Source organism: Onychomys torridus, chromosome 4 (genome assembly GCF_903995425.1).
Source record: "Onychomys torridus chromosome 4, mOncTor1.1, whole genome shotgun sequence".
Taxonomy (NCBI): domain Eukaryota; kingdom Metazoa; phylum Chordata; class Mammalia; order Rodentia; family Cricetidae; genus Onychomys; species Onychomys torridus.
The window spans coordinates 87,527,667-87,555,646 of NC_050446.1; the positions used below are offsets into that span (position 1 = coordinate 87,527,667).

The window sequence follows — 27,980 nt, forward strand, 5'->3', positions numbered from 1 at the left end:
AGGCAGCCACTAGGCCTGGCCACGTCTCTAAAGCTAGGGAACCTTGGCAAAGCTGAGGGCACCAGCTCCCTCCCCCATCACTTCCAGCGAATCCCGAGCCTGCGCCACGAAAGGCTGCAAGCAAGGGGGATGGACTCCCTTCACCGGTCACTTAGAGCAAGCCTAAAAACCATGGTGTTCGACCCTGCAACCAGGTCCCAGGCCACGCTGAGACGCCGAGAGGGTTCAGCAATCGGGCCAGGAACAGTGCTTGGTCAGTTAATTTGGCGCTGCGGCTCTCTGCCCGCCTTCCCATCCTCTAGCTCAGCAGCCGCTACACATTTCTATTGGTCAGGATGGCTGTCTATCAGTCCATTGCACACCTCCCCCAAACAGCCTGTCAGGTAGGCGCGTGCTAGCGAGGCGGAGCTTGCGGCTGGGGGCGGGGCCTCGGCGGTGGCAGGCGCAGCGGCTGCTTCCCTGCTGTGACTCTGGACTGGAGAGCTGAGGCATCTTCGCAGCCACCGCTGCCCTGCTGTACCTGGTCAGGTAAAAGAGTCTTGCTCCTGGCCGTCTGTCCTACCTCTTTTTTGCCAGCCAAGGGCTACCTGCTCGGCCTCCCCGTCTGTAGGGTTCTGGCCAAAGCTGATAAGCTCGTACCTTAGCGTCCTCTCTAGAGTTGGTTCCTCCAGCTCTGCAGCCAGGCTGCTGGGTGCTGGGAAGTGCGTTGGTGGCCCCTGGAATCACCCCAACATCCCTCTCTACAGAACTCATGTCATTAGTTCATGTCTCAGGCCCTAGCCTTCTTGACCCGTTCAGTGCGGTCTCATTCCAGCTTGGCTCAGGAAAGCTGGGAGGGTTGGAGGGCCAAAGAGGGGAAGGATGCAGGCTTTTATTTTTAATTTTTTTTTTAAACGATGCAATTATACTGCAATGAAGATGGATTGAGAATAGACGCTGCTTCGTGTTTGTCTTGGCAGTAATGAGGGTATCTGTTGCTGTACTGATCTTGTGTTTATAGGTGGCATTCACCATTACCGTTTTCTTCTGTCACCTTGTCATCATCACAACCATCACCAACAACATCATCTCCTCCTCCATTCGGAACACTCTAGTTCTCCAAAGGCGGTCTCTGTTCCTCTATGTAAGTGTTGGACACTCCTCCTTCCAACAGCAGACAATGTCCTTGTCTCCAGAGACCACAAACCAAACCTTGTTTTAACTCAAGGACAACTAACTGGGAGCAGTGTGTGTGTGTGTGTGTGTGTGTGTGTGTGTGTGTGTGTGTGTGTGTGCGCGCGCGCGCGCAAAAGAAACCTCTCTGTTTTAATCATCAACATTTCTGCTTACTAACTCCTACAGAGTTTGATGTTGGCACTGACACAGTCCTGATGGACCAGATGCAGGGTCTGGGATCTTGTGGTATAGAGCTATGGAAGGCAAGTTATACCCATAAGGAGGTGAGCCTTTGAGAGGAACAGGTCAGGCAGCAAAGCATCTATCTGACTTTCTCCCACAGTGGCTGCAGTTGTACCAAAGCTTATTTAGTATTCATGCTTGCAGATGGGGGTATGTGTCACCATAGAGGGAATGTAAGTTCCAGAGGGATGAGGAGGGAGGGAGGGAGGGAGGGAGGGAGGGAGGGAGGGAGGGAGAGAGAGAGAGAGAGAGAGAGAGAGAGAGAGAGAGAGAGAGAATATTAAATATTGTCTAGACCAGAAGGTATTTTCTAGATATATATCTGAGACTCGACAACCATTGCTTAGTTCTTTCCAGGGCTTGCTGCAAGGTCTATTAGACCTCTGATTTATTAGCCCTCTTTTAGGAGGAAAGCATTAAAGCTGAGAATCGAATATCAGATTACCCCTCATCATGGAATCATTGCTTTTGAGGATTCCAGGGCTCCCAATTCTCCTCAGCCAGAAATACCTCCATAATAATCTTCATTTTCTCTCCAGGGTATGCAGTCTAGTGGCAGCATCAACACATGGCAGGTTGCTAGGCATAGTACAGGAACTAGGAGGTAGCAGCCTTGTTGGAGGGAAACACTGGTTAATACCTGGCAGTGGATCATACTGGTTAAACTCATAAACCCATTAGGCAAGTTTCAAGTCCTGGGCTAGCCTTAGTTTCATGATTTTGGTAAGTCATCTTCTTGAACTTAATTTCTCATCTTGAGAAACGCAGGTAATCTTACCTCTCCTCTCATAGGGAAGTTGTAAAATACATGAAATCATGTAAATAAAAATGTTTAGTAATTTCCTGGCAGATAGTGATTGGTGGAATTAATGATCAGTGCTGTTAGTAATACGAGCCCACAAGGATAACAAAGGCTCTAAAAAGTGTGCCTTCTTTCTTCCTCTGTGTGCTTTAGATCTTGGTACTTATGCTAATAGGTAGTGGTCATCTTCAGATTCCCAATAGGATGGCCCCTTAAGGGACCCACTGATTGAAGCCATCTGTGTTTAAGCAGCCATGCTATACTCCAGCCCGTGGAAATGCCTAGCAAGCTTTCAGCTCAAATGCATTAAAGCTGAAGCTTTAGAGGGGACTCCTCTCTAGTCTCTGGGTCTGTCCTAGGCTGTTCTTTTCTCAGTGGCGGTTCACCACACTGACTTGATAAATTGTGCTTTCTGCAGAATCATTAGTGAATACATTGGCTTCTGCCCAGGGGAAGCAAACAGCTTTGCTTCAAATGTCTGTGGGAATTGAAGCAACTCTAAATCACCACCCTGAAGTAACTTATTGTGTAACAGCATTATTCTTTTCTAAGACTACAAACTAGACAGAACCACTGAATAACTATGTAGTTTGAATCTCTTATTCAGAGAACTTAACATCATTCCATCTGCTTCGGGGAGGGGGATACTTTGAAATTTGGAGTTTATTGTCCTTTATATTAGTAGGCTATTTTTTTTTTTATATGGGACAGAAGTCCAGCAGAAGAATCCTAAGCAAAAGGATGGGCATTTGGGTCTCACATAACTGAGCCCAATGAGGTCCTAATATCCTGGTGAGAAAGCTAGTCTACCTCCAGGTGGCTTCTAAAGTTGCCATTTTGTTTTCTAACTCTTTGTCTTTTGGTATTTTTGCTGGTTCTCTTTTAGCTCTGCTTTTTCTCTTCCCTTATTGGCCTTACTCTCTTCTGTTACAGACCCTGCCCTCCCTGTGCCTTCACAAACTCTAGATTCATATCCTTCTAGTTCCATAACCCAAGGCTGCTCCCTTCCCCAAGTCCTAAGTGAAAAGTCCCAGGAAAGAATTGCACTTGAAAAGCCCTTTATTCACAGGTATGGCCTGTCTGGACTAACTGCTTTAGCCAAGGGAATGGGGTGCCATAGATCTTATGATTGTCTGAGGATTGAGTTTCATATCCTAGTCTTCTGCCCTATCTAGATATAAAATTGGTGGAGCAAAGGAAGAGAGGTAGGAATGGGGAACAGTGTGGAACTTGGCATGATGTTGGTTAACATCCTTGATACAGGTCTAAGGAACACCTTTCTCTGACCTGGTATACAGTGCTCCACAACCTAGTTATGTTAAAGCTCTGAGTTCATGCATATCATTGAAGACTGAATTTTGTTTCAGATGATCTTGCTTTTAATATTTTAAATTAAAATTTTATTGTGGAAGCAAGAAAAATCATCAGGGATGTTGAAGAACCTGCAGTGATTCCACTGTTGGTGGTTTGATCATGTTTGGGGTCACTTATAATCTCTTTGGGGCCAGATTTTTAACACCAGCTATATTTTGGGGATGTACATAGTATTTGACTTAAAATCAGCTTAATTCTTAGCATTTCTCAGCTTGTGTGCTGACAAAAGTTACAGCCATTCATCTGACATGCTTGATCTTTGCAGAGATGCTAAACCACGGAAAGCAAATGTGAGCCTGCACCAACAGGCTGGCCTTTGGAAGAAAACAAACATCCCCGTGTTCAGGGTCTGTGCTGAACTGCCGACAAAGCAGTAATCCGTGTCCCTATAAGACAATAATTACTGTGGTAGGAGGAGGTAGAGTGGGTACAGCCTCCTGACCTCATCAAAATAAAAGGCTGGAAACTCAGGAATGGACTCTTAGAGTCTTCCTTAGAGTTTCCTGGTTCTTTAATGAAGAGTAAAAACAGTCTCATGATAACAGAATAATCTAGTGATTTTCTGTACTCACCCGACCCTTGAACATATACTACCCTAGTGCCTCTGTGATTAGGGGGAGAACTGTTCCTTCATTGGGCCTCCCTGCCTCTTCTTCCCTACCCTACCTCTACTTCCCTATGCTGAACAAACCTCTTAACTTCTCTGCAGGAAGTCAGCTTCTAGCCAAGTCCTTTTTATTTTCTTTTCTCCAAACCAACATATCTCTTATTTCCCTGCCCTAATCAAAACTGACTTGTTTTGTGTTCTATTTTATTAGATTCATCCCTGATCTCCTGTCTAAAGTGTTGCAGATCATTGTTAAATACCGATATACCTCAAATTAACCACATTTTTCTTTGGTCTTCCCGGTGACAAGCGATTGAGGGTGGTATTTTGGAATTGGCAGGACTTTTTAGCATTTGTGTTGTCCACCAGGGTTGGGACATTAATTGAGAAGCAGCAGACTGGGGAGGATAGATAAAAAGCAGCACAGCAAATAGCATTATGTTGCAGCTGACAGGTCCAATTCTCACATGCCTGCCCTGAGCTTTCCCTTCTCACTGAGAGTGCTTGAGGGCATGTTTAGGGGGAAGGAAGCACAGTGGACATGAATGACCTCAACACTGGTGCATTAAAAAAAAAAATCCATCCAATAGAACAGTGCTGTTAAACAAGCCCTCAGCCATAGCTGCTCTGCTTTGAACCCCTGTGGACATCTATTCCCACTCATCCAGGCTTGATGCTTTTTCCTCTAATACCTGCTATGAAACATGGGAAGAAAAATTACAGATGTTTCAAAGAGAACAAGACCCTTCCTGGTTAGTAGGAAAAGCCTTCCCCCAGTAACCCATTTGTTGTAGTAATTCTAATTTCCTAGCCTGATACTCATGCAAATGAAGTCCAAATGAAAATGTCTGAATGAATGGTGTCACCTATGGAAGAGAAGGCACCCTTCTAGGTGTGTACAGGTGACCATGGTGCTGCCCTCGCTCTCTGAAAGCTCTCTACAAGTGCCAAATCTCTGTCCAGGGTCTCAGGGGTTTTGTTTTGTCTTGTTTTGAGATGGAGTTTCTCTATGTAACAGCCTTGGCTGTCTTAGATGAATTTTTCTAAGTATGAAAAAGAAAGGGGGCCGGACAGTGGTGGCGCACGCCTGTAATCCCAGAACTCGGGAGGCAGAGCCAGGTGGATCTCTGTGAGTTCAAGGCCAGCCTGGGCTACCAAGTGAGTTCCAGGAAAGGCGCAAAGCTACACAGGGAAACCCTGTCTCGAAAAACCAAAGAAAAAAAAGAAAAGAAAAGAAAAAAGAAAGCGTTTTGCACGTTGATGGTATAAAATTGCTGAACTAGAATGTAGAAATTATTTTGGAATAATTGTTATGGAAATAGATAATGATCTTTCTATTATGAGAGAAATAAACATTGACACAAATTGTGTTTAAATGTGTTTGGGCCTCTAGAGGTGCTAAATAAGATTTCCCCATTCATTGAGAATACAATATCTTGTCTCCTATCTGGAAAATAGTTTGTGTGTAAGCATTGTATCAGTGGTTCTCAACCTTCCTAATGCTGCCACCCTTTAATATAATTCTTCATGGTGCAGTGACCCCCAACCATAAAATTATTTAGTTGCTACTTCATAACTGTAATTTTGCTACTGTTATGAGTCATAATGTAAATAAATATCTGATATGCAGGATATCTGCTATGCAACCCCCCAAAGGGGTCACAGCCCACAAGTTGAGAACTGCTATATAAGAGGTACTGTGTAAAAATGTACACTTCTGCTTTGATGTGTTCACTGACAAGAAAAAGCACACCTTGGTGCTTTTAGCCCTGTGAGTATTAGTAGAGCTGGGTTTTCACCATTCCAACACATAGTCCATGCAACCTAGTGTCCTAGCAAAGGAAAAATAATCCTTAAAGGATAGTCAAAGGGAGGCAGTGAGAAGTGCCTGTTGCCTCCCCTGGGCTCATCCTAATACACAGGATTTTAAAACCTTGCCTTGGTTATGAGCTCTGCTGGCCTATCATGTGCACAAAGTAAGTGGTGCTGAACCTCTTATAGAGAGAGGACCAGGACTCAGAGAGGTTAATGTGTTTGCTCAAGGGTATAGTTTTAAGTAGGATCTGGTTAGTATCTTGCCCACTTGCGAGGCTTGCATTCTACTTTCTATGCCCTAGTAGACCAGTGAGAATACTCTTGGTTTTAATTTATTTTACTTTAAAGCAGGATAAGCCACAAATATAGTGCAATATTTTGAGTACAAATCTAGTGAAAAAGCAAGAGCGGCTTTTTAGACTCATTAAAATGGTCATCCGTTCTCTTTTTAGATGAAGGCAGTCACTTTGGACACATTTCTAAGCCTAGCACACATTTGGAAAGCTTTGCAAAAAAAAAAAATTAAGCTAACAGATCTGCAGAAAGTGGAATCATTTATAGAATTGGCACCAGTCCTGGCCTTGTTTGACAGTGTCCTCATCTCCATAGATCTGTTTCTTCTCTAGCATCCTCCACTGTTTACCCATAGGAGAGTGGCAGGACTTTTGAATTCTGGTTTTGCTACCCATTCAAGTAAGTCCCAGGTAATTAAGGTTAGAACAGTCATGTGTAGTGGAGGGTACTGTCTTTGTGTTAAGTCCACTTTCTGATTTGGCTTAAGCTAGTCCTAATTTTAAGCTCTGCAAATACATGTTATTTTAATTCTTAGGAATATTTGAAGAACTTTAATGCCACAAAGATCACAGTATCTTCAGAAAAATGATGACAGATTACTAAGGAAAACATGTTTTCTTAATCACCATCATGTGCATAATTCTTACATATACATTGTTTTGTAAGGAGGTAACAAGGAGTCTTTCTTATTTGTATAGTGGAAAATGAGATTAGGATGTGAAAAATGACTTGCCCAAGGTCACTCCTGCACAGTACAGGGCTAAGAATAGATCCAGGTCACCTGACACGCTGGCTTTATTCACTGCATCACTGAGCTCCTTTCTGGAAGTAATTGTTCTTCTAATTCCAAACATGAAGAGGGCAAAGGGTAGTGAAATCCTAGGCTCAGTCTGGGTGAGTTGGCTGTTTAGTCCCCGCCCCCTCTTATTTTCACTTCAGGATGAAGCATCTCCATAGCTGCCAATCTCTTACTATTTGCTAAATCCAAGAGCTCAGCTAAGACAGAATTTATTATGAAGTGCAAGTCCCAAGCTGGTCAAATGACAAAGCAAGGTGGTGCTTCTGCCTGAAGCACATCTAAGAGAGGGGACAAGGGGACGGGTCCAGCCTAAGAACACACACAGAAGGCCGTGTCATCGCCCCTGGAGAACAGCAGAAGGAATACTGTGAACTAGAAGAGGATTGGAAGAGCTCTCCTACAAATTTTTAGGAACTGGGGTGGGCTTTCATTGTTACACTTTCTCTAGCTTGATAAATCCGCGTTGGTGAGGCAGAACTACTGGTCTCATTTTGCTGCTGTCTGTTTCATTCAAGCTGAGGAGATAAGCATCCCCATCAGCGAGAACAGCCACAAATCAAGAACCTAATCTCTTCCTTACGGACAGCTTTAATTTCTGTTTTAATCATCTTCTTTCTTGTGAAGGTTAAGCAGTTGACCCCCACCATTCTTAGAGCTACACCACTCCCCAGAACTGTGGTCCGGGAGAATGATAGCATGCCACAGCATTGGCAGAGGGAGCCTTCTTGTCATGGAGGTAGTAGACCACAAGAATGACATTGTAGCACCCAGCATTTTGTCACCACAACTCTCTCAGTGTAGTGTTCAGGTCATACTTTGTCCTTAGGAATCTTTATGACCTTTCCTATGTACCCATCTACCTACACATACTACACACACACACACACACACACACACACACACACACACACACACACACACACACCTGTGGGGTGTTATGGCTTTTTTTGTGACTGCTAGGAAGCAAGGCATGGGTATTCCTCTTTCTGGGTTGCTGCACCTCTCTCTCCCTTTCCCCTAAGAACTCTGAGAGAATCCTCCTTTTATGTTTCTTTGGGACTCTTCATATCTAAAATTCTCTATCTCTTTTAATAGTCTCAAAGAAATTCCCTAAGAAGATTTTTTATCGTCTTGAGAAATCCTTCTAAGAATTTAAGATTTGGAGATATCTAGAACTATTGACAAGTTATTTCTGTTTTTCTACTTACCTCCCTTGTCCAGATTCAATAACTTCCCATTTTGATGCCTGTCAAGGAGGAAAGGTGGGAAATAAGATGAATATAGATTAATATCTCTGCATGTAACTTTGCTTCTAGAACCAGAGCAACTTTTTGAGATGTCCTGTGAATACCTACTTCCCTTTTTCTAAGGATGACCTATAATCAAAAGGTTCATATATTCAGAACTCCATCCCTGACCACACCTAGATAAATGAGCAATACAATTTTTACCCAGGAGGGGACACATGAGTTATTTCCCCCAAACTAGTGTTTTGGATTAGAGGATGGCAGGATGCAGGAGTCACCTGAGTTAAGTTATAGAGAAGTACTCCAGGGTCCAGCCTGAGAAACTTACTTCTGGAAGGCCTGCTTCAGCTTCTTCCTGCCATTGGCTCAGTCTTCTCTTTAACTGATTTCATGAAATGGTCCATGAATTCCACAGCATCCCATTTGCTTCCGATTTTGCTTAAGGTGCCTTAAAACCCAAGTTTCAGCCACTTTCAGCCAAAAGTAATGTAAGAATGATCACCAGTTTGCCAAGAATAATAGCCAGGGTAAAGAGGAAACTGAAATCCAAGATAGGTGAAGCAATTGTAAGAGAATCTAGCAACTTAGGATGTGTTCATCGAATGATTTAAAGGGACAGCTACATGAGCTGGATTTCTGATTCCTGAACACACTTTGACATGTTTTCAAAGGAATGGTTTTGGCTCTAGGCACTGCCTTACCCACTAGAGAGAGTCGAATGACCATCGTGATTGTCAAAGCTGGTAGCTCTCCACTTCAGGGCTCACTCGAGAGCTGGGGATGGTGAAGCCAGGATGAGATACCTCGGGAAGCATAGGAAGTTTGCAGGAGTTTAAAGGTAGTTGGACAGGAGAAGAGCTGGGCTACAGTACAGGCAGTTAGAAGAAGAAATGGATAGAAATAGAGTTAAGTCACTGTAAGAGAAATATGTATTCATATTTAGAGCTACCTGGAATGCCATGAGGTTGCCTTTTGTGGTAGAGAAATTAGTTCAAGGCAAGGTGGTATAGGTATTCATAAAGGCTGCAGTGGAGAGAGGCTGGTACTGAAATGGGATGGAGCACAGTGACTAATACCTGTTTTCTTTAAAGATTGCATCATTTTCCCTGTGAATAACATTAACTCCTAGACTAGAATGCCAGCCCATACTTTGGCAGAATGCAGTAGCAGTTAAAGCACTTCACAAACATAGTTTAATAGAATCTCCCTTCTTTTGCTAAAACAGATATAAAAGCTCCAGAGTTTGATTGGCAGAAGACATTTCTAAAAGTAAAGGCAATAAGAATTTATTTATCCTTTATAGTATAGTCAGCAATGAGTTGTTCACTGCAATTGAAAGAAGTAACTATCGCAATATGGATATGATAATGCTAAACATGGGGAATGCTGGATTTTTACATAAAATGAGTAGATTCCTTGAATTATTCCAAATTATACCAACTTAAAGCTTTTCTAAATAAGTGTTTTTGAATTGTTGTGGTCTGTGTGCATGTGTGCTTGTATAGGTGGGTATGAGTGTGTGCATTCATCTGTGCCTGCATTTGGAGGCCAGAGGTTGATATCCAGTGTCTTCCTTGAGTGCTCCATTTTTCATGTTAAGGCCAGTCTCTTGTGAACCCAGGACTCACCATTTCTGCTAGTCTAGCTAGATCCCATCTCTGCCTTCTGAGTGCTGGGAAACCAGGTAGTACTCACTATTATATGGTCTCTGGGAACCCGAAGTCCAGTCCCCATGTGTGCATGGCAAGTGCTTTATGTTAACATAGTAGGCTGACATTATCTAACAGTAGGTAAAATACCTGAGAATGAAGTGTAAAGGAAACATTGCATGTATGAATCATCTTCTCAGCCCTGAAACACACTTTATGAAAATAATGTATGTTCATTATTAAGAATTGCAGAGCTGGGCGGTGGTGGTGCATGTCTTTAATCCCAGCACTCGGGAGGCAGAGCCAGGCGGATCTCTGTGAGTTCGAGGCCAACCTGGGCTACCAAGTGAATTCCAGGAAAGGTGCAAAGCTACCCAGAGAAACCCTGTCTCAAAAAAAAAAAAAAGAATTTCAAGTAGGCCAAAAATTAGGAGATTATGAGAGCAATTAAAATTCTCATACTATAATTCCCATTGTTAACCTTAGATGTATATTATTTCAGACCTGGATGTTTATAAATATTTATGTGAAAATGAGTAAACAAGTATAACAAAAATAATATAAATTTTTGAATTCTAAGCAATTAAAGAAAATGAAACTAAAAGAAAAATGAAACTTGAACTAAATTTACCTCATTTCAGATATGTTGTTTCTTTAAAATGTCTGACTAAAAATAATAAGAGTTTTGGTTAAGAATAAGTTATGCTCATAAATTATTGTCTTCATATAGCATCAGTTGATTGCTATCTCTTAAAGATGAGTGCCTTTGAAACTTCTCCCCTCTTGTCCCTACATCTGAGTATTATTCAATATATCCTTACTTCTATGCCATTCTATTTTGTTATTCTGTTTTGGGCTGCAAGTATAATAGTGTAAGTTGTGTAGTGGTGGTGCCAAGCTTAAATGGCTTCCATGTATGCAAACTCTGGGGATATTTCCTTTGTATTTCATTTACCTACTCTTAGATAAATGTCAACCACTATGTTAACATAATCTCTAACACTTTGGATTTCTGAAATGGTGTGAACTGTTAGCCTTATTGTTTGCTCACCAAAATGTTATTGCATATTTACTCACTATCAGGAATTTCCACAGAAAACCCATGTTAAAGCACACATAGCCCCTGTCCTCAAAGAATTAGTGCAGCCAACATACAGTAAATTCCTAGTGTGTTGGCTGCAAAGGCAGCTGTTTTATTATTACTTTCCCCACATAAGATCTGGCATTCCATAGTCACTTAGTAAATACATGTTTCGCTAAGTATCTATGTGCCATTTTCTGTGGTGTGTAAAAAGATGTGTCTGATTTTTGTCTTGATCCACTAGGAAGACATTTAATGTATCTGTTTTATAGATGGCAAAGCTGAGTCTTGGCAAGTAATATCCTGAAGTTTTACAAAAGTTGACTGTAAAATTCATGGCATCAGGGCTGGGTCTTCGGTTATTAGAGATAATAGAGGAAAGAGGTGCGTGCCTGTTGATTGTGATCCAATGAGGTGAGGTGCAAAGCCATGTATGTACAGCCTGAGAGTTAGAAGACTGTTTATTGCGTGGTGTCTGTTATATACTTACAAGATGTATAATATCAGGAAAGCCCTTTCACTCCCCTTAACCTTGGTGTTATTTCTGTAAAATAGGGTGAACAGTGAGACTATTAAATGAAATAATGTAAATTAAAGACTTACAATAGTATCTCCCTAAGTGTTCAAGAAATAGCAGCTATTGGCATTATTAGTATTTTTATAAAGCACTTGGGATGTTCAAACAAAAGAATATCTGCCTACTCAGGATTTCCAGGGGATGAGACCTTTATCTTGCACTCTTCTGAAAGCCCAGGAATTCATCTGGTAAGAACCAGATAGAATCTTGGTAGGAAGAGAACTGTGAAGCATGGGACAGAGAGGTCCCGCTGAGGTGCGAGGTATCTGCGCTGCCCTGTGTACCTCCTGCAACTTCCTTCCTTCACTTGTACTTCCAGAGACGCTGCAAACAGGAGCATCTGTGTTCAGAGAAGCTGACTTGCAAATAGACTATCTTATCTTACTGGACCATCTTCCCATTGAGAAGGTGAATGAGTCAGTGTCTGCGCAGCTCCAAGGAAACATGAGGTGACAGGGCAGTTCTAGGGCTATTGGCCCAGGAGGCTTCTGGGGCCATCCCAGGCCAGTGTATGTATAATGGATGGCTGGTCCTAAGAAGGTACACCTACTGCCTCTCACATAGTCTAGATCAGCATTTCTGAATCTTCTTCTCATTGTCACCCACATTTAAGCATCCCCTTTGTGAAATGTTCATACAGCAGATGAACTGTGTGTCTATTTCTACACTGTTTACTTATCCTGCCTCATGTCTAAGAAAGAGTAAGATTTTTCTCCCTTCCTGATGAACCAACTGGAATGAGCCAGACTTCAGAGATCCTCTTCAGGTAGGCTCCTGCTTAGTCTGTATTCCACAAAGCAGTAGCTAAACCATGTTTCTCCCAGGTTAGAATTCCCCAGTAGCTTCCTGTTAGACTTAGAATCTTAGGTAATGGGTCCCCAAATTTGCATCATCTGGATGTTCCTGACTATCATTCTAATAAGACCTAAAGCCAGTCTGTTTTTAAAGAAGAATCATTCCCAGGGACACACCAAGGCCACTGAACAGAAAGCCCTGGGCAGGCTTCTCTCTATGGAGTTGATGTGGACAGGATGTGGTTTGGCACCAACGGTAGTAGTTACAACTCTAAAAGGGCTCAGAAGGAGGGAAGTTTGCTGCCCTAGACAACGAGGTGAGAGATTTCTGCAGAAGTGGCAGGCTGAGATAGAACCTGATGTAAGACTGTTTAGGAGCAAAGCTGTGAAATATATGGAAAAAATTCAGACTACGTCATATGAATTACAGATAGCAGTCACATTCTGCAGATGGAATAGCATGTGCAGAGCCCCAGGGAGGAAGATGTGGCCTGCATCAGAATCTCTGAAAGGTAGCTGTGCCTGGAGTATAATAAAAATAACCACACTGTGAATATCTCTTTGGCAGTGGGAGGCAATGTCCTCTGGGAACTGATTCCATAACAGGGGTGTAGAGCATACTCCTAAGTGTCTTCCAGATACCATGTTGGTCAAAAGATGCTATCGAGCATTATGAACTGCATTGCAAGGATGAGAAATAAAGGCACATTCTTATTATATAACTGTCTCAGGTTGGCATGCTGAAATAGAAGATCTGGCATTTGAACTTGGGTCCTAAAGCTATGTTAATGGTAGGAATCTGGGATACTCTGTCCCTAAGACTATGAATCATGGAGCTCAAAGGCATGTGAACATCTGAATTCTTTGGCATAATAACATTGATGCAAGCCTTGTGCCAGATGGTTTGATGGCTATTCTATTCTTGGTTGTCAACCTGACTATATCTGGAATAAACTACAGTTCAGAAATGGAGGGCACACCTGTGAGATATTTTTTGCTTGGTTTGAAGTGGGTAAATACACTTCTAGATGGTACCTTTGAGACAGGAAAACACATGCCTTTAATTGGGATCTTGAGATGAGACAACACACACCTTTAATCTGGATCTTGAGTTGGAAAGACACATCTTTAATTTGGGCCATACTTTCTGCTGGAAGCCTATATAAAGATATGGAAGAAGGAAGCTTTTGCTCTTTGCCAGCTTGCCCTCACCTTGCTAGCACATCTATTCCTCCGCTGGCATTAGAGCCTACTTCTTTAGGATTCCATCCTATTTGGAAGACCGTCTGTGACATCCAGTCTTGTGGTCTGAGCAACTACTGGGTTCTTGGACTTTCTGTTCACAAACACCCATTGTTAGATTAGCTGGACTGCAGCCTGTAAATCAGTCTCTCTCTCTCTCTCTCTCTCTCTCTCTCTCTCTCTCTCTCTCTCTCTCTCATTCTGTTCTATAAATTCTGTTATTTTAGAGAACCATGACTAATACAGATGGCTAGAGATGTTGGAGTCCCAGAGAAGACTACAAAGACATAATGAGCTGCTTTCAACTGTTAGGTCAAAACTCTAGAAGGTCTCCAATTGAAGACCTTTGTACATGGGCCATGTAGGAGAAATTAAAGACAGCCTTTCAGGTGGTATATGTTTAATGTCAAATTAAATGTCTGGACCAAAGAAGGGGAAGCCTTGAAAATACTGGGGTAGAGGGGTGGATATGGCCTGAGTCTCAAACTGACAGTGATTGCTGTGTAACAATAGAGGCAATTCCAAAAACATGTTAATTTTATGCTCAATGTTATTATTTGTTTCAATGCTTTTCATTTTTTTCTTTTAGTTCTTATTGATGATAAAGATGTGTCTTTTCTCCCTCTATCTAAATTTCTTAAACTTTCCTTTCACAACTTACTGTCTTGTGGTGTCTTTTTTGCCTTAGAAGTCTCAGTTCAGATCCTGTGTGCACCCTGAATTTTCCATTTACCTTCTGTCTTAGTTAGGATTTACTATTGCTGTGAAGAGACACATTGACCATAGCAACTCATATAAAGAAAACATTTAATTGAGGGGGGCTTGCTTACAGTTTTGGAGGTTCAGTCTTTTATGATCATAAAGGGGAGCATGACAACATGCAGGCAGACATGGTGCTGGAGCTGAGAGTACTACATCTTGCAGGCAATAGGAAGTTGATTGACTGTTACACTGAGGGAATTATGGTGGTATTGTGTTCCCCAAAATGTTGTGTACCCTAATAAACTTCTCTGGGGTCAGAGAACAGAACAGCCACTAGATATAGAGGCCAGAAAATAGTGGCACACATGTCTTTAATCCTAGCATTCCAGAGGCAGAAATCCGTCTGGATCTCTGTGAGTTCAAGGCCACACTGGAAACAGCCAGGCATAGTGACACATGCCTTTAATCCAGAAAGTGACAGCAGAAAGCAGAAAGGTATTTAAGGCATGAGGATGAGGAACTAGAGCTGGTTAAGCTTTCAGGCTTTCGAGCAACAGTTCAACTGAGATCCATTTGGATAAGGACTCAGAGGTTTCTAGTCTGAGGAAACAGGATCAGCTGAGGAATTGGTGAGGTGAGGTGACTATGGCTTGTTTTGCTTCTCTGATCTTCTAGTGTTCACCCCAATACCCAGCTCCAGGTTTGTTTTTGTTAATAAGAACTTTTAAGATTCGTGCTACAGCGAATCTTGAGAAAAAGAGAGCTCAAAGCCTGCCCCCACAGTGACACACTTCCTCCAACAAGGCCACACTTCCTAATAGTGTCACTCCCTTTGGGGGCCATTTTTTTTCAAACCACCACATTCCACTCCCTGACCCACAAAAGCTTATAGCCATATCATAATGCAAAAAAAAAAAATGCATTCAGTCCAACATCAAAAGTTCCCACAGTTTATCACATTCTCAACAATATTTAAAAATCCGAAGTTCAAAGTCTCTTCTGAGACGCATGGCAATCTCTTAACTGTAATGCCCCTGTAAAAATGAAAATCAAAAAGCAGACCACGTAGTTCCAACATGTAATGGCACAGGTTATACATCACAATACCAAAACACAAGGAAGGGAACATAATGAGGAAATGCTGGACTGAAGCAAGACAGAAAATTAGCTGAGCAAACTCCAAACTCTCTATCTCCATGTCTGATGTCAAAACACTCTCCAACTCTCCAATTCTGTTCAGTTTTGTTAACTGCAACACACTTCTTTCTCTTGGGCTGTTTCCACTCCCTGTTAGCAGCTCTTCTCAGCAGGTATCCCAGGACTCTGACATCTCTGACATCTTGGGTACTCAAAGGCAATCCAGGCTGCAACTTCACAGCTTCACAGAATGACCTCTCTACCACGCCTCTATTCAGGGGCACCCCTGACACATGCTGTCCTTAGGTGCAGAAGCAACCTCTATAACCCATTTCTTCTATCTTTAACGTCAGAACCACATGGCCACAGTTGCCAAGTTCTGCTGCTTACTAGGCCTAGAACATGGCCCCCCTTTTTAATTTCATCTTCACCAGCTTCCTGTTTCCTTTATTGCCTAAGCTTGGCTGTCCTTGAACTGGATCTTTTGACCAACCTGGCCTCAAACTCAGAGATCTCTCCAGCCTCTGTTTTCCCAGTTCTGAGATTAAAGGTGTGCACCACCACACTCAGTTCTAAACTTTTCTTTAGTTCCTTTTCACAAGTTGGAAACTTAGCTGGGTGGGATCTTGTCCTGAGGTCGCCACTCCCTTTATTTCTTTTCTCAATCTATTTATCTCCTTGAATAATGAACTTAGCTTCATTCTGCTTTCTGCTGTTCTTTTTCTCCTCAAATATTTTTCCCTGCTTAGCTTGATCCTTTCATTATATATCTTCATTAGAGTTTTCACTAATATCCATATTACAGTCTATACTAGGCTGTTTTGAGATTTCTTCTGCCAGTGATATTAATCCGAAACTATTCACTTTAGCCCCAGGCAGACTCTTTGGACAAGGACAAAAGGCAGCCACTTCCTTCACCAAAATATCACAAGAATGTTCTCTAGGCAACATGATAAAATTCTTCTCTAAAACCTCTGGACAGTTCAAATAATTCTTAGCACCACTGTCTTCCATGCTCCTACTGGTATGGCCCATTAAGCAGTGCTTAAAGCATTCCACTGCTTTTATAATGCAAAGTACCAAAGTTCAAATCACTCCAAACCAAAGTATGGTCAGGCCTATCATAGCAATACTCCAGAACCTGGTACCAACTTCTGTCTTCATTAGGGTTTAGTGTTGCTGTGAAGAGACACCATGACCATGGCAACTCCTATAAAGAAAACATTTAATTGAGGGGGACTCACATTTTCAGAGGTTCAGTCCATTATGATCAATGAAGGGGATCATGACAGTGTGTAGGTAGATGTGATGCTGGGGCTGAGAGTACTACATCTTTAAGGCAACAGGAAGTCAACTGACTGTCACACTGAGGGAAACTTGAGAAAAAGAGACCTCAAAGCCCACCCCCACAGTGACACACTTCCTCCAACAAGACCACACCTCCTAACAGTGCCACTCCCTTCGGGGGCTATTTTCTTTCAAACCACCACACCTAGAAAAGTAGTTTGCTGAGTGTGTCCCTTTCTCTACTGGGAGAATTATGGAATGGCACTGTAAGTGGTCGAGGGGGGCTGAGAAACTTGCCAAAGAGTACTCTACTTGGTTGGTAATTAATAAAATTAGGCCTGAGTCCAAAGCTTCTCACTCTGAGTTCGTTACTTTCCCCTCTGTCTTCACTACCAGAGCTACATTGTCTCTAGTGAAGAATGTTCAGTCCTGGAGCACCCAAGTATGTGCTGAGTAGTCCATATTGTGTGATTTAAAGAGAGAAGCTAGCAAAAACAAAAAGTGAATCTGTCTTCTGTATGACACTAGAGTTCCTGATTGGTCTTCAGAGAGACCTGAGAGCCTGTGCTCCCAAACCAGCAACATTTGTACCCTAGCTCAACCACTTACTGCCTGTGAGACCACAGACAGAAGCCGCTCCCTGTGCACCAGGAGTTCCATAGGTAACATAGAGACCACCTTATCTACCTCATAGACTTCTTTTGTGTGTGTGAAGATTAGGTTAAGACAGGCAAAGTCCTTAGAAGAATAGCCAGTGCACCACCAGTGGTCACTAAGTAATAAGAAATGTCTTATTTAAAAAAACAGAGTGTTTATCTTTCACTTAGTAGCCAAAGCTTTGGAACCCTCTCTGTATTCCAAACGGGTTTCTTAGCTACAGGCAGCAGTGTTGGGATGTTGTCAGTGCCAGGAAAATCCTTGGGCCCTATCAGTACTTCCACTATTTACAGAGAACTAGAATTCTTCTAATTAGCTTCACAGCTTGCCATTATTCACTGACAGGGGACTTTGAAAATGATTTTATGGATGGCACAGATAGTAAAGAGCCTAAATGATTTATAACTGGTTGTATTTCAAGAGTGAGTTTTCCTAGAGCCAGGAAAGCAACTATAGTTAGAGGGAAAGTAAATGCAGAGGGGCTGGCCAGTGGAGCTTAGAGACAAATTATCCATCGAGAATGGCATAGAGGAAAACGCCCACTCTGTAGTAAATGCTCCATAAAGGATGTCTAAAATGAAGATGTACTATTACCCTTGGTGGTGCTCCAAATGGCTGTTCTTCAGTGAAATTCGTGTCTCTCACATTTTTATGTTTTGATCTTACTGCAGTTTTCAGGTAAATTGCCCATTTAAATAACATGATGTGTATGAATTTCCCCCAAAAAAAAGCATTATGGAGATTTGAAACATCATAGTCAACAGTCAGTTCAATTCTGATCATAAATATTTTGTCTTATTTGAAGGGAATGGCATATACAGGAATGTGTAGGGTTTCTCTGCTGTAGTCTGTAGTAAGTTTTACCTCACTGAGGCTGTACCTAGTAGCTGCCAGGCAAGCATTGTGCACATTGGACTGTGCTGGTTTTTAAAGCCCCATTCTTCTTCTAGATGCCAAGGAACAGAAGTGTCCTATCTCCTTGAATTTCTTGTAAAACAGAGGTAGTGGAAGAAGTAAATAGATGGCGGCACACTTAGAAGATGAGAATGTTTCCTTCCAGAATCCCAGTCCTCTCCTTAGAAACAACCTGTGAAGTTATGAAGTCTCTGACCTTCCTTTGCAGGAAAAGCTCCTTCCTTTGAAAGGGTCCAGCTTAGTAATGGACATGGAAAGAAAAAATCTTTCTACCTGAAAGGTCTCCTCAGTAAACTGAGATTCCTGTGCAGGCCCACAGGTCATTCCTCAGATTTTAAAGTAGAAATCTCAATGTTCTTGACTCATTACACTTTGCTTTTGGAAGCAGCAGGGTGTTGATTGTAGGAAGATTTCTGATTGAGTGCCCAACTTTTGTATAAATCAAAATGTTGGCCAGTTGGCCATACTGATTGACAGCATGTCAATGTCAGCCTTAGTAAAACCATGAAAAGTGACATGAACTTGATCAAGAATCTAATGGCTAATATTTGTCTGTCTATTGATCCCTTAAATACAAGTGAATCAAGTTGTATGTGTTGAGGTTGTAGATGGTCTAATTATCTAAATCAGTAAAATGCAATGATTATTGGGGACTGCCTTTCTGTTTGAAATGAAAATCTTGTGGTTCAAAATGTTATGGACTTTTTACTTTTCCAAGGAGAACTCATGAGACAATGAATACAAACACCAGCAGAGGAGGAAAGAGTTCTGAGGCCAATTCTTTTAGGTATGAAATCTTTCATGGAGGTAGAAATTAACAACCTGGAAGTAGATTAGAATCTGAGGAGACATTGATAAGGAAGGTTACCGGCTTGTGGAATCAAATGTGTAAGGATTCAATTCCATTAAAATTTCTATCAAATTATGATCAAGTTGTAGTAAATGACACAGGTTATCAAGCCTCTCTTCAAAAGTTCATTTCATTTGCATATGTTTGATTTCTTTTCTTTGCAATGGAAACCGTATCTATCACTGCATTTCTTCTCTTTCATGTCCATTCGTTTGTCATTTGCTTCTTCACCCTATAAAAACATAACCCATCAATCACTTATTTACAGGATCTATTGAGGTCACCATAATAATATGCCACTAGTTATTTCCTGTTTACACTGGGCTCAGTTTACCTCTTAAATCCTCCCTCAGTTATTTCCCAGTGTCTTGTATTCTCAGCAGTCTGACCAATCATACTTGTCTCTAGCCTTGTCCTCCCAGCACCTTGTCCCTTTCTCTGCTGCACTCCATAAAGACTGCTGGTATAGCTCAGAGGTAGACAGCCTGCTTAGCATTTGCAATGCTCTGGGCTTCATCCCTATTGCCACAAAAGAAAAAGAAAATTCCCCGCTTGGGAAGAGTGGCCCCTTTTTCTTGGGCCTGCATCAACACAGCTTGATTTCATGGATCTGCAGAACTTTTCTCTACAAACACCAACTATTTCCTCCTTCTTTTCACCTGAATCAGAATCTGTCTCTTTCTCCCCATTGTTATAAGCTTTCTTTTTCTACCCTTTCCCCTACATCATGCCTCCAGATTCTTATAACTAAACATGTCCTCCCCTGTTTCCCTTCCCTTCCAGCCCCACAAACATTCCCCTGACAACCTACTTGAATAATAAACTCACCAAGGAATCTTTGTCCACCAGCATCAGGAAGAGGTAGACTCTGTGTACCCAGGACGGCTCAGATAGGTTACCCTGGCACATTACCTTCTGCTAATGTTATTTAGCCATAATGTCAGTGTGTTGTGGGATATGTACTGTTGTTCTTTTATTGGAAAATTTCCAGATAACCATTCTTGGTGCATTATTTGTTACATAGCTAGCTCCCTTCACTTATCTTATTCTTTTTCTCCTTAAAATTGGATTATTTACTTCTCCATTTCCCATATTTTCTTAACCATTACTGAATGAAATCACCTACTTTCTTGTTTTCCTTATGTCATTTTAAAACTTTTTGCTGACAAGATATTGGCAGACAGTCTTCAAGACTGACCTGTTCAAACAGGCTGTACTGAGAAGTTATTGACTATGGAATCAGACTCCCTTGTGTTGAAGCTCAGCTCTGCCCATTGTTACTCATGAGTGTAATATGTCATGTAATATGACATAAAAAATGAAGATTATATCCCAATGATATGGAAGACAAATAGCTAGAGTTAATTAAACAAAAAGAAAAAGTGTAGAGACTCTAACTTAATGTCAATCCTCATAACCAGTGTCAGGCACCTCTCTCCAGTCTTCCATCCTAGTTTGTGATGACTATATCATGCTTTACTGAGCACTGGCTACGACTGGTGGTTCTGGCTCTGAAGATCTGTGTAGCACATCCATAGTGTGTGCTATGCCTTTCTTCCCCTTGCCATTCTTCTGATGGTTATCTTGGTATCTGCTGCATAACTGTATCCATGGCTGTGACCTCAACTTCTTCGATGGGAGTATGGAGGGAGACATCCAGAAATATTCACTACAGATAGAAGGAGCACTGACAGAACAAAGTATTCCACTCAAGTCCAGCTTGGTGAACCAATGAGTTTGTTGGGGTTACTTACAGGATCTGGAGTGACTCAAAGGCAGCATCAGTGGGTCCTTTTTGGTCCATTGTTTATCTCTTATATAGCAGCAATTGGAATGTCAGGGAGGAAAGGGCCTCATGATGATCTTGTGAGCCTCCTCCTTCCTTCTGTGAGGGAATGTTGGGCCAGATCTCATGAGGGTCTCATGCAGGTCATCATAGCTGCTCAGTTTCAAGTTTATTATGATCATGTTTAGCCTAGAGGGAATGGCTACACTATATCATTAATGAACAGTAAGTTAGTGTTTACTCATAATCTCTGTTCTCCTCTATATATTTTAGTAATGACATCAAGTTTTCATTAAAATCATGAAATCCATGAACATTGTAAAAATTATAAGCATATTTGAGTCATTTTATTTAAGCAATGCATAGCTGTGTCTTATATTTTCAGGTGGTGGCCTTGATCTAATGCTATTAGTCATCATGTTTTTGACTACATTTGTGAACAGTATTTTATTTAAATACTCTAGCATGAAGAAGCACTGACTATAATTGCTACATTAGTGATGCTTAGAGCCTGGGAAGGCAGTTAATACTTAAGAAAAACTAAGGAAATATGCCCTGCCTTCTAAACTCAAGATTAAAAAAGAAAACAAAAACATGGTTCACTTTTCCTCTATTATCAACCACCAGTGGAATTAAATTGGCTGAAAGTACTTATAAATGTGGCTTTTACTGAAACATTCTACTGATGCAAAACATGTCTTTTAGAGGAAACATTTTATGGCTATACATTTACTTGGTTCAAATAGCCCTCCAGTGCAGCCAAATTGATTTCTCTTACTGGTGTCAGGCCCTTTGAAGAGGATATCTTTGATAAATTTTCATCTCTTAATCCACACCCAATCATCCAGCTGGAAAATTGATTTATCATGAAGTCTGTGCCCACTTTAGAGAATGTCATGACTTAACCTGATGACAAAAGAGTGCTTAGTAATTGCTCAGTTGTGTTTCCATCTGTTTCACACATTTATTTTTCAGTTTGGGATGCAAAAAGTTGTATCATTTGCAGTTTTTAAAATCATAGCCTATCCAAGAAAACACCTTTGATAAAGCCTGGGTCCATGGGTCCAATTCCTCTGTCATCCTGAATTTTTCTGGCAGATCTAGTTGCTGCACTTATTAGATATTTATTTCATTTCAGACCATCTGTCGGAACTGTCACAGACAATATAGTTTGTTCTGCACTCAGAGACTTCCTTTCCAAGGTAGTCCAGAGAACCAACATAGTTTCCATTGGAAGTCGGAGCAGCAGCCATTTGTCACAAAACTCAATTCCAGTTTTTAAATTGCATGTACTTATTTGCTCAAATTATAATTTCAACCCCAAATTCAGAAATGTTTTTATTAAACTGATTTCTCTTTTTCAAAGAATATTTTACTGTTGTTTTCTTAATGTGTGCTGAATCCCAGGGACATAGAATTCTGTAAGCAATGTGAAGTCACTATACTGGGTTATCTGAGCCCACTGCATGCTCATCAAAGTTTGACTTTACCAATAAGTCTCAGAAATGTATGTTTATAGTCTTTATTATTTATCCACTGGGATAGTTATAATTTTTTATTTTAATTTTTGTATAGTACAACCCCTTTATGTTTTTTGTTTTCCTATGAAATTCAAGGAACAGAATTGAAAATTGAAGGAATCACCTGGTAGTGTTTCTACAACAGGGCATAGCATTGTGAAAGAATCATTAGAGAACTTCATGTGACACGTCCAACTGTAAGAATTGTGAGCACTGTACTTCTGCATAGGATCATGGAGCTGTGAGAGGCAAATGAATGAGAAATCCTCAGAGTAGCTCAGTTTGTTAGAGGTGTGTACTATTGGTGTAAGATGTAGACACTGTCTCTTTCTAAGTGCCTGGGTCAGACACTGGCTTCTGTAACTTAGAATATCCGTCTTAGTGTCTGTAGAAACTATGATTATCTGTAATTAAGGCATTAATTGATGTGAACTCTGATATTAAGGGGTAAGTACTAGTTATAGTTCATATGTAACCTTTAGAACATGTAGCCTTCTGTCAAAGGTGGCATTGCTTTGATTATTAGGCAGACAGAGTTCAACTATCTATACTCAAAGCCAGGACTACTCTAAGACTATAAGGACTGCAGGCAATACTCTGACCTTTTCTTATTACATCCCCTCTGGTAGAAACACACTCCTGTTTAATTGTAATTATCTTAATTTGAGGCATTTTTAACCTTTCTTACCCCTTCATGGGGTACTGTGGAACAAGTCCTTCTGTGGGCTCTTAACATAATCATTAACCACAAGCCCTAGTGTACTTTCAGGACAAGAAGAATTCTTAATAGGAATTTAAAAGAAAACCTAGATATCAAGAAAACAAATAACCCAGTTTTTTTAAAAAAAAAAAAATGGAGTATAGACATAAACAGAGAATTGTCAAATGAAGAAACTCAAATGGGTGAGGAACACTTAAAGAACTGTTCGGCATTCTTAGTCATCTGAGAAACTAATTTGAGACTTCATCTTATACCTGTCAGAATGGCTAGGATCAATAAAACAAGTGACAGCTCATGCTAGTGAGGACGTGAGGTAAGGGGAACACTCCTCCATTACTGGTGGGGATGCAAACCTGTACAGCCACTGTGGAGGTCCACATAGGTTTTCTTGTGAGATCTGAGCTTGCTTTACCCAGCAGGATTGCATTAGAGGATTGCTTGACCACATGTGTAGTTATCAGGTGATTGGAAGGGTCTGTACTTGGCTGTTCTGTGGGGAGGTCTTTGCTCCCCCCTTGGCATTCCTATAGATAGCCCTTTAGAAGAGACAGGAGGGGCCAATGGATAATGATCCAGGCCCTTCCTAGGGTATCCTGTGTTTCTGTTTCTCTCTCCTCTATCTTTCTATCTAATATCTCTTATCTCTCTCTCTGTAAGAGTACCCTGTCAAAAAATGTGGGAGCCGGTCTCCCAGCAGGGCTCCCACAAGCTGTATCAGGGTCCTTGCTGTTGTTCCCTTTGGGGGAGGGGGCCAAGTAGGCGCAGAGTCAATGACACAGACTCTGGGAGAATGCTGAAACAACAAGCTCAGTTTATTTAGGAAGAGGCAAGCCTTATGTACCCTTCACCCACCCTGGGGGAAGTCTGATGAATATGCATCTGCTAGTGTGACATGGCTGCCCCTCATTGGTCCAGGTCATCTTCAGATCATGTTTCAGCTGCTGTTGCTAAGGCCCTTAGGCAGACCCAGGTTGGCTCTCAGAAAGTATCTTTTTTACTTGCTGGCTAGCCCTCAAGCCTGTTAGGGATGAGTCATCCCACAACAAGCCACTATGGAAATCAGTGAGGTGGTTCCTTAAAAAGACAGGAATCAATCTATCTCAAGATCCAGCTATGTACCTGAAGGATGTTTCGTCCTACCACAGAGACACTTGCTTAACCATGTTCATTCCTGCCCTATTCATTATAGCCAGAAATTATAAAGATTTCTAGATTCAGCAGAAGAATAGGTAAATAAAATGTGGCACATTTACACAATGGAGTATTACTCTACTGTTTAAAAAAAAATGAAATAGTGAAATTTACAGGTAAATGGATAGAATTAGAAAAAAATATCCTGAGTGAAGTATCCTAGACACAGAAAGACTAATATGTGGTGATATTTTATTTGTACTGAAATATGATTTTATTTGTATGTTAATAAAGTTGCCTTGGGGTCAGAGCAAGCCATAGCAGAAGCTGGCCGGTGGTGGTGCACACCTTTAATCCCAGCACTTGGGAGGCAGAGCTAGGCAGCTCTCTGTGTGTTCAAGGATACAACCAGCATGGAGATACACGCCTTTAATCTCAATACCAGCCATAGAAGACCTGGAGGTCTATACAGACAGGCAGTGATGAGGAGGTCATGTGGTTGGGTTTACAACCAATGAGAAGGCAGAATAGAAAGTCTATAAAAAGGAAAAACACACAGGAAGTAGGTCTCTTGCTGAGGGAAGGACAGAGCAGCAGTGAAGGGTAAGGTTTATAGCTCTTAACTATTGCTCTGACCTCTTGGCTTTTAACTCTGCAATTGGCTCTGTGTTTCTTATTTAACGAGACGGTTACATCTACATAAATATTGAATGTATTCAGGTATTCGGTTATATGTGGATGTTAGTTAAGTCAATGATAACCAAGGTACAAATCTGTGGAACTACAGAGGTTCAGTACAGAGTAAGGGGACAGATAAATCTTGTTCTCATTAGGAATGAGAGGATCAAGGATGAGGGAAGGAATATGGAGAGAGACAGCTATAATTAAGGGCCATTTGAGGGATAGTATGGAAACTTGATGTAGCAGAAACTCATATATTTATATATATAAAGGTGATCTAACCAAAATTTGACAAATAATGGGTGAGACAGAGCCCCAACTGGACATCTCTTGTTACCAAATGAAGCTTCTAGTACTGGGATTGGGTTACATATAATTGAGTTGTTGGCCAAAGGAATCCAATGGGCATCTCCAAACAACCCAGGCTGTTGTTAAGATTATAGGTTGCTCTCCACAAACTGATGGTAAAGCCCATTGCTGAAGACAGCACCCTCACAACTTTGGTACAGATAGATATTCTGTACACTACTCAAAAGAGAAACATAAAAACCAACCCAGCCACAAAGCCTTTGATCTACAATGTTGTCCCACCTGCAAGATATGCTAGGGCAATGGTGGCACAAAGCTTGTGGGGATAACCAACCAATATCTGTTTGACTTAAGGCCCACTCCATGAGATGGATCCCTTATCCAACACAGCTTGAGTGACACAGAACCTGAGATTAGATAGCCCAGGGACAAAACAAAACAAAAAACGCCTTGCAACTTAATGAAATTCCACACCAGGTTTTCTGCATATGTATTATGGCTTCCAGTTTTGTGTTTTTACAGGATTCCTGAGTGTGCAAATGAGTGGGTATCAAATTGTGCCTTCTCTTGGGGTCTTTTCCTTTTTGCTTATTTGTTTTGTCCAAATTCAATATGTTCGTTTTTGTTTTATCTTACTATATTTTATATTATAAAAAATAAAATCATTGTCAAGATTAAAAAAGAAAGAAAATTACATGTCCTTTTCCCTGCTGCCAGATTAGAGACTTTATATTCTGGTCAAGTTGTACACAGATCCTGGTTAGTGGGTTGGTTGCAACAAACTATTGATCCCTTTCCAAAGAGAAGGAAAATAATCCTTCAGTAGTTATGGTACAGATCCCTTGAGGTCCCCACATACAAAGTAACTCCCCTTAACATTTTAGAAATGCAGTCTTTTATAGCTTCTACACATAACGGTTTTTAAGCAGGTAGGATTCAAGCTCCAGCTCTGTAACAATAGCTTTGCAGATTTGGGTTCCCAAGGAGGGGTGGGAATTGAAGAATTGCTAGAACCCATCTCAAAGCTCCATGGGAACTGAATACACAAGGCTTGGGATCCACTTAGCCTAGGTCCTGGCACTGGTTAATGTCATTCTCCTTCCCCCTGTCCTCTTCCACCCCTTTAGCCAAATGTGAAGCTACCTATTTTTTGTTGAAATGTTCAATCTTGATTTTGATTGTTCATCCTCAAGTGATATCTCCCCATCCTTTGACTAGTTCATGAAGAAAGACAAGCTTGGCAGAGCACAGTGGTGATGACAGTTGTCCTCACTGTACTGGCATGTGGTGCAGGTGCTTCCAGCTCATGAGCAGGGCTTCCCTCATGGGGTTATCCTGCCTTCCCACCCCAAGGAGACCCTTCTGCTTAATCAGTGTATACATACAGGTATGGTACTTTTGCAAAATTACATTTCTTTTGGTGTATTTCATAAAATTACACTAGATAAAGATGAACAGGAATTTCTTTTGATTCCTGTGGTGAACATCAGAGTTTATGATATATAAATAAAAATGCCTCCCTGAATAATAACAAGTAGAAAGGGGTCAGGTGTACCTATGAAACTGTTGCCTGTAAATTAGTCTCTCGTAGGATCAGATAAGTAATTCTAAAAGGATGTCTCTCTGAGGAGTTAAAAAGTCATACATGAGTGAGAGACCTTATGAACAAGTGGCTTTGAGTCAACTTGCATTTTAAATACTATTGAACAATAAATATTGCTTTTTGTATGATATTTTGTTTCTCTTACTCTCTTTCTTTTAAAATTGCCTATAAGTGGAAGTTGAGGAGTGGTAAGAGAACTCTGTTAGGTGTCTAGAAACCTGGGTTTGAGTTGCATGATGATTGTTGACTAGACATGTGAGTAGAAGCAGTCAGTGTGTACAGTGGTGATGATGATGGCTGTTGCCTTGGATAGTTGTGTGACTTACACAACAGTTCAGGCTAGACAGCTTGTCATAATAGTTTTGTAAACTGTCACATTGTCATGATCTCTAAAAAACTTGTAGAATATGTAAAACATAAACACAAGTAATATGAAACAAGGAGGGTTTTCTTCCAACAGAGATGTTCATAAAGGAATTGAAAGGGTTGACTAAGAAACTTTCTGTCCTAAAATCCTGAGGTCCCTTTTCTTCTGTTGTGCTGTGCTCTGTTATAGGACTTTGAATCTGAGAGTTCTTCAAAGCTCCTGTCTGAAGCCTTGACCCTGTAAAGGGCTGTGTGTGCATGTGCAAATATCTATTCTAATCAGAGCTGCTCTTAAGAGCAAACTCTTCAATCTGAAAACACAAATTTCACTTAGCATATGTAATGATTATTTTTGACTTGAAGTTCCCATGGGGATGAGGGGTAAAAACTACACAGAGTAGGCTGTCAGACCTAAAAGAAACTCTTTAACTTTTGAAAAAGAAGGTGTCTTTGAAAGAAAGGACTGTTACATACTCAAAAATAAGTGAAAGAGAGAAAATAATTATGAGACAGGAAACACTGAAACAGAGAGTCTTCACATAGTCCCTTGATGATTTTCTTTTTATTTGTAAAGACTATGATTTTATCATTTTCTTTTCTGTTCTTGCAGCGTGCATTACAGAGGGAAAATTATGT

General features: G+C 41.1%; 1 protein-coding gene across 2 annotated transcripts in view; it reads left to right on the top strand.

The window, feature by feature from the left end:
• The first annotated feature begins 438 nt into the window (after positions 1-438).
• Fmn1 (formin 1) overlaps positions 439-27,980 on the top strand; it is a 365,829-nt gene continuing 338,287 nt past the window's right edge. For both annotated transcript variants that reach the window (XM_036185303.1, XM_036185304.1), the window contains exon 1: positions 439-528. The gene's annotated coding sequence lies outside the window, so the exon portion shown is untranslated. The remainder of the gene's footprint in view (positions 529-27,980) is intronic.